This window comes from Cynara cardunculus (assembly GCF_001531365.2).
Source record: "Cynara cardunculus var. scolymus isolate 2C chromosome LG 6, CcrdV1, whole genome shotgun sequence".
NCBI lineage: Eukaryota > Viridiplantae > Streptophyta > Magnoliopsida > Asterales > Asteraceae > Cynara > Cynara cardunculus.
This window is the reverse complement of record NC_037533.1, coordinates 10,496,081-10,504,412: the sequence shown is the minus strand read 5'-3', so window position 1 is coordinate 10,504,412 and position 8,332 is coordinate 10,496,081. Positions and strand designations below refer to the sequence as shown.

The following is an 8,332-nucleotide window of genomic DNA, read 5'->3' as shown; positions in this document are numbered from 1 at the left end:
TGGTCTTAATTTCCCGTTACACCTCAAGCTAAGGCGTTAGCCCATCATCGCTCGGTTTCTTCTCTCGAAGGATGTAAGGACTGAAAAATAAATACTGATATGGAAAAGTAAATTGCAGAAAGTAAATTGTAGAAAAGTAAATTACAGAATGTAAATTACAGGAAATGGAAATACTGGAATTTAAAGTACTGAAAATTAAATAACAGAAATATAAATGACTGAAAGTAAATTGCTGGAAATTAAATAACAGAAATGTAAATTGCAGTAAAGTAAAAACTGAAATGTAAATGACTGAAATATAAAGACTGAAATATAAAGACTGAAATATAAATTATTAATAACTAAATAATATTAAACTAACACATGATGTATGACAAGTACTTGATGGGATGAGAATTGACTAATGAAAACCATGGAAATAGAGTTTGATTTTGAAGAAAACTTGCAAGTCAAGTAACAAAACTTGCAACACAAGTTTCGTTACAAAGACCGAAAAAGTTACTTGCAAACTCGTAAAAATAGATTATTTAGTCTACGTAAATTAGTCGTGAGCCACAAAGGATGAGATCCGATGTAAAACAACAATAATCGACTAATTCGTAACTTGTAACAAAAGTAAGAAAACGTAACGTTACTTGGAAATAAAAACAGAAATGAGATGAAGATTAAATATGAGTACTTAAATTAAACTTGAAAACGTAATCACAACTTTACTTCACAAAAATCGGTTCTTGATTGGAAACAAGAATACCAAAAGCTTGGAACCGAAAGCAATAATCTAGAGAATATTCAACACAAAGATTAATTGGAAGGAAGTATCAAAAGCATAAGAAAGTGTGTAAGTTGGTGAATTGGTAAGTAAACTYAAGCCTTAAGCCTTCTATTTATAGGCTAAGGGAGTTTGCCAAGTGGGAGCCACCTAATAAGACAAAAGGCTCTTCAAAAATGGGCTTTGACCAGGCCCAAGGTTGTTGACCCAACAATCTCTAAGGAGCAGCCCACGAATTCTCGGCCCAGGCAAAAGTGCAGCTCACAGACAGGTACTATAGGACTTTGCCACTCCTGGTCCTACAGGACTGTGCCACTCCTGGTCCTACAGGACTGCTGCAGGATGGGGCCTAAAATCATCAAAAACCTGCATAAACAGGGGATTAACATTAGATATACTATATTACTAATAATATATGAAACAGACATAAAAAGACTCAATTAAGATACTAATGGGCAAATAAAACAAAAGAAAATGGTTAAGAAAATGATGTAATAAGGTTAATAAATTAACACTTATCAAAGACATCAACTTCTACTAAGATCTTGTATATCTACAATTATCATATTCCTTCTCTGAATCCTTGTTCTTTTCATACACATTATGCTACAAAACTTCTCTGGCTTCCATTATCACCATCCTAATGCCTTTCAACATTAAATATACTCTTTCAAGAGATTGTCTCCTTAGTACTTTTTTATTTTTATGTGTAAAAACTCTATACTTGCACCAATCATCTTATCAAGAACGATATGACCTGTATAACTCTCATGTGTACATTCTTAAGAATATATAAAATCATGTATGATACTATGACCTCACTTCATTGGCATGGTACCCACTTCTTGCAAGGGAAGGACCATGTGAGTTAACATCCGATATTTACGGTCAAAGTTTTGCACCCTGGTGGTTCTCTTTGCTCCTTCAAGGCTTAATTGGTTTTTTTCTTTTCTTATTTTTTGTTCTTTTTGGGGAGGGAGGCGGTGGGGTGGTTCTCCGGTGTATTATATTAATTATTAGGAGACCTATCATATGACAAAAAAATTATGTTTGCGTTGTATGGATGGAGCAATGATTTTTGCTGTTTGCTAAGCCTGTTGTATATCAAAAGTGCATTTTTACTGTATCGTTTTTGATAGGGCATGATTAAACCAAAGGAATTGGCCTTGGATGTTTGTGCATGGAAGGTGCTATTTATGTCCCATGGTCCTGTACCTTACTATAATTTTTATTGAATTTCACCTCTTTAAAATTATTATGGAGGTTCATTATCTGCCTACCCTAGCTAGCTTGGGATATATGTTTAGTAAGTTCTGTTTGTTTTCTGCTACTTATGACATGAATTAGTTGGGATAGAAGCCTATTTTATTGTCTTCATATTTCATTTCTAATGATAACAATTGTGTTGGTGTTCATTTGTGTCATTCCTTGTGCTATATTCGGACAACTAATGTCATGTATGATGTAAAGAAAGCAATTTGTACTGCTGCATTTTTTTTGGGCATTTGTGCTTGATTGTTTTATCTTCTAAAGTTTACATTGTCATTTTCTTACAAGATAATTATTAGCAGTTTCCTTCTATTTCATGCTGAAAATGTCTCATGAGAAGGATGTTGATAACTTAATGTTGTTACTTGTTTGGGATAGATGATGGTATCATTCATATGTTTTCTTTTCAAAGCATTCTTCAACATCAAAACTAGCTGGTGTTTCCTTCTGTCTTGCATACTTGAAATGATTGACAAATTAATATTTGATTATTGGTTTAGGAAACCCTTAACAAGTGTGAAGGTAGATGTGCCATTTTCAATAACAGTACAAAAGATCATATGAAGAAAGACAATCAAGTGCATAAACTTCTCTCTCTTGTCAACATGGTGTTAACAAAGAACAATGGGAAGCCATATATTGATGAGATTTTTAGTGAACGGAAGGTAGTATTCATTATTCTTTATTACTATGTTGTCACATGTTTACATTTGACATGTATATACTTAACAGAGAAGGATTATGGAGCTTCATGAACAAACAAAACAAATTCAAACTTTGCAAGGGTATAGCAAACAGGAAATATCCGAGCTGACAGAGAAAATGAGTAAATCATATGAAGAGCAGCTTCAACAAGTCACCGAAATGGTATTGTTACTGCTATTTTAATTTTGGTCTGACTTGCTTATTAATTGGAAATCAACCAAGTGTCTGACCTCCTCTGCTTTTATTAGAGAACCACCATCATACAAAAAAACAAGGTCCAAATGTGACCTCTGGATGACCATTGGTTAGTTTTTCATCTTAAAGGAATGATATTGTTTTACTTGTAGGGAGGAAATCACAACGACAACAATAGCAACAGCAACAGTCGTTGCAGCTGCAGCAGCAACAACAGCAACAACAGCAACACCAGCTCAGCAACAACAACAACAACAACAATAACAACATCAATAGCAACAACAACAAATTCCTGGTTCTGAAAAATGAAAACATAATATCAATTTTTAATTCAGAAGTTACGAGGGTCTAGGGCCTGAATTTTTAAGATGAAAGAAGAAAATGGTTTGCGTTAGCCCAAAGTGAGAGAACGAGGAGGATGGGAATATTGTTAGTGTGAAAACCATGAGCCATGGTAATTGGAGAGGGAATTGGCATTGTGTTTAACTTGTGAGAGACAGGTTGAGAGCGTCCAGTTTGAAATTACTACTGAGAGTTCACACCCATTTTCCACCTCATAAAGAGTATTAGTTTTGAAGCTTATGGCTCATTTTATGAAGTTGTTTTGAAAGCAAAATAGTCCATTCTGTAACTTTGGCCTCATAAAAATTGAAAAGCTTGGGGCTATTATGTCCAGTTGGGAATTTTGAGACCATAATGGCATTTCTAGGGGGAAAATCTGAAAAATTATGAGTCTGCATGTGCATATTTTCTGCTCTAAATAACCTTGGTGCAAAATGAACTAAATTAAGTAGAGCATATCCTCTTACCTATGAGACTTGTCTGAAAAAATGATGCTACCTTCATTTAGATTATTGGTTCCATCTTCAACTTAGGATATGTTTTTCAACTAGCTGATATGATACTTGTTAGGTGGTAAATTGGTCACCTTTGATCTAGCTGATAAGATACATGTTAGGTGGTAAATTGGTCACATTTGGTCTAGCTGATAAGGTAGATGACAATGCAAAATAACCTACAAGGACATGTTGATAAATTACTTATTTCTAACATAAGGGTCATAATCGAAAAAAGGTGAAAAGTTTATTCAAAAGCTAGCTTATTGCTTACAAAACAGGTTTTTTAATAAATTTAAAATTATGGTTGCCAAACATGGCCTTAAAATTGGTGTTTATAGAAGTTGTTATACCTGTAAATATTCTTGATAAGAGTTGCATCAAAGACGAACTTATGTTTCCTCGGACACACCCATTGTAGATAGTGGTAAACTTTTGCAGATCAGTTCTTTTCCAAGGACTGTAACTTTAATGAAGGAACAAGACCTTAGTTATATTTGGGCCCCAGATCCCAGGCCAATTAAAAGTTGATGAAAACTAGTCCTTCAGTAATCAGCTTGCTGCCAAATAAGTGGTTGACATGATGTACCAACGCTTCTTGGCTATGCAAGGGCTAGAAAGTCTCTTCACCCAACATTTACCTAACAGTCTTGCAAAGTTTGTGTACATCCTACCCTCGAGACCCTACCTCTGTGTAGAATATACTGGGTTTGTTTGGTTCTTTTTTTCTTGGAACATACCGTTGTGGATCAAACTCATGGCGATGTGAGTAAATTTAACATTGCCAAATGTTGCGAGACATCAAGTTCTTGTATCGGTTGTCACCAAAAGAGTTGTTAGTTAGTTCATCGGTGGCTTTACTGAGATTTTCGTTTGTATGATTTTGGTTCAAATTTAAAATTTGCAGTGTTCTTAAATCCTTGGTGTTTCCTTCTGTCTTGCATACTTGAAATGATTGACAAATTAGTATTTGATTATTGGTTTAGGAAACCCTTAACAAGTGTGAAGGTAGATGTGTCATTTTCAATAACAGGACAAAAAATCAAATGAAGATAGAAAATCAAGTGCATAAACTCCTCTCTCTTGTCAACATGGTGTTAACAGAGAACAATGGGAAGCCATATACTGATGAGGTTTTTAGTGAACTGAAGGTAGTATTCATTATTCTTTATTACCATGTTGTTACATGTTTATTTTTGACATGTACGTACTTAACAGAGAACTATGGAGGTTCGTGAACAAACATAACAAACTGACCTCCTCTGCTTTTATTAGAGAACCACCATCATACCAAAAAACTAGGTCCAAATGTGACCTCTCGATGACAATAGATTAGTTTTCATCTTAACAGAATGATACTGTTTTACTTCTAGGGAGGAAATCACAACAACAGCAGCAGCAACAGCAGCAACAGCCGCCGCAACAACAACAACAATAGCAGCAACATAAGCAGCAACACAGCACCCGCACCAGCACCAGCACCAGCACCAGCACCAGCACCAGCACCAGCACCAGCACCAGCACCAGCACCAGCACCAGCACCAGTGGCAACAACAATAACAACAACAAAAAATTCCTAGAGCTGAAAAATGAAAATATTTACCTAACAGTTTTGCAAAGTTTGTGTACATCCTACCCTCGAGACCCTACCTCTGTCTAGAATATACTGGGTTTGTTTGGTTCTTGTTTTCTTGGAACATACCATTGTGGATCAAACTCATGGTGATGTGAGTAAATTTAACATTGCCAAATGTTGCGAGACATCAAGTTCTTGTATCCGTTTTCTCCAAAAGAGTTGTTAGTTAGGTTATCGGTGGCTTTACTGAGATTTTCGTTTGTATGATTTTGGTTCAAATTTAAAATTTACAGTGTTCTTAAATTGTTGGTGTTTCCTTCTGTCTTGCATACTTGAAATGATTGACAAATTAGTATTTGATTATTGGTTCAGGAAATCCTTAACAAGTGTGAAGGTAGATGTGTCATTTTCGATAACATGACAAAAAATCAAATGAAGAAAGAAAATCAAGTGCATAAACTCCTCTCTCTTGTCAACATGGTGTTAACAGAGAACAATGGGAAGCCATATACTGATGATATTTTTAGTGAACTGAAGGTAGTATTCATTATTCTTTATTATCATGTTGTTACATGTTTATTTTTGACATATATGTACTTAACAGAGAACTATGGAGTTTCATGAACAAACAGAACAAACTAACCTCCTTTGCTTTTATTAGAGAACCACCATCATACCAAAAAACTAGGTACAAATGTGACCTCTGGATGACAATAGATTAGGTTTTATCTTAAAAGAATGATATTGTTTTACTTTTAGAGAGGAAATCACAACAACATCAACAACAACAACAACAACAACAGCAACAGCAACAGCAACAGTAGCAGCAGCAACAACAACCGCCTCAATAGCAACAGCAGCAACATAAGCAGCAACCCAGCACCCGCACCAGCAACAACAACAACAACAAAAGCAACAGCAACAGCAACAACAGCAACAACGACAACAGTAACAACAACAACAGCAGCAACAACAACAACAACAAATTCCTGGAGCTGAAAAATGAAAACATTTACCTAACAGTCTTGCAAAGTCTGTGTATATTTTACCCTCGAGACCCTACTTCTGTGTAGAATGTACTGGGTTTGTTTGGTTCTTGTTTTCTTGGAACATACCGTTGTGGATCAAACTCATGGCGATGTGAGTAAATTTAACATTGCCAAATGTTGCGAGACATCAAGTTTTGGTGTCGGTTGTCACCAAAAGAGTTGTTAGTCAGGTCATCGGTGGCTTTATTGAGATTTTAGTTTGTATGATTTTAGTTTAAATTTAAAATTTGCAGTGTTCTTAAATCCTTGGTGGTGGTATTATTGCTCTAAAGGTGGAGTTGAGGCTCAAGGAAATGAGTTCCAGACTTGAAAAACAATTCGCGAAAGAGCAGATTGCATGGTTGAAGGCTGAAAAGATGGCTCAATCTGCTCAAAAGCAGGCGGATAATGAGATCTTTCAGCTGAGAGTAAATCTAGAGAGAGCCGAGATGGAGAATGAGGAGATCCGAAATATAGTGGAAAGTGGTATGTGTGCTATTTTGTGATTCGAGTTTCATTCCTTGTCAACTCTGCAAACATGTATTACATTTTGTTCACAACTGCGGGATAACTACAACGTTGTTTCCCTGCTATGTTCCTATGTACTTGGATTTCCTATAAGGTTGATGTGTGTTTTGGAGGTTGTTTCTCTTTTCATTCATCACCATATATTTTGTAGTTATTGTTGATCCTCTCTCTCAGTGATTTGATGATAATCCCTTTTCACTTTTACGTTGTATTTATGTTTTTGTATTTTCAGTTCCAGCTATCTTCACTGAGTCTGTTCAGTGATCGCTGAAGAACTTGCATTGTAAATCTATCAGAGACCACAATACTTCGAAAAGACAACACTCACACCAAAGAACCTTCAGCAACCGTCAAAGACTGAAACTGAAGATTAGAAACCGACGAGTACGTGATTTGAAGCGGTATTCAGTGATTACAAGCCTGTCTACATATGTGTGAAGACTGCTCAAGCTTCAGCGAATGATGATGAGACCTTCAGGTCATTCCAACATTCAGCGATCAAAGGAAGCTTGCTTAGCACGATTGTTATTGTCTTGTCCTTATGCACACAAAGGACAAAACCCATACCCTTACAAAAGTTGTACTGTACGAAGCAGACTAGTCGACTCTTTGTCCACCAACTTTAGGTAAGGATGTCTGCTCATGAATAGTTCTTTTGCACTATTCACTGTAGCAAAGGACAAGCCTTCCTATTCTCTCTAACCTAATTCTTACTTCAAGCATCTTCTAGCTTAAGTAAAGGATCTTTCTCTTAGCAACCTCTTTTCTTGTAATTGCTAAAGCTTTGTGTGTAACTAAAGATTGTTTAGATAGGTTTTTTATTACCTTATCTTTCCGCAAACAATCTTGTAAAATCTGTATTGATCTTCTCTATCAATATATATTTYAAATTTGAAAATACTGTGTTTGTATTCATCCCCCCTTCTACAAACTGTTTCTCTTCTTGTAGACCCTTACGGGACCAACAAGTGGTATCAGAGCGGTGTTTTCTCTCTTTCCTTGTGTTTGGCTATTTTTTTGTACTAGTCTATCTCTTCTTAGATAACTTTACTGCTTACAAATGGCTTTACAAATTGCAAACACACACAAAAGATAATGGCTCTCTTGCCAAACCTCCCCGGTTTGTCCATGACAACTTTAGTCGCTGGAAGAACCGGATGTCTCTCTTTCTGGAAGGTGTGGATCATGAAATTCCATATTATATAGAAAATGGACAATATATTCCATTTGCTATTGCTCCGGCTGTTCCAGAAACAGCTACGACTACCGTGATTCCTGAACGGCAGATCCCAAAGCTTCCACATCAGTGGAGCGATGAGGACAAGAAGAAGATAGCTATAGACACGCGTGCTCGGTCTATAATTGCTATGTCTCTTCCTGATGAGATCTATCACTCAGTGATGAAACTCAAATCTTCTAAATCCGT

At 36.1% G+C, this 8,332-nt stretch overlaps 1 pseudogene; it reads left to right on the top strand.

Annotated features, from left to right (window-relative positions):
• LOC112513990 overlaps window positions 1-6,884 on the top strand; it is a 9,489-nt pseudogene extending 2,605 nt beyond the window's left edge.
• Window positions 6,885-8,332: the final 1,448 nt, after the last annotated feature.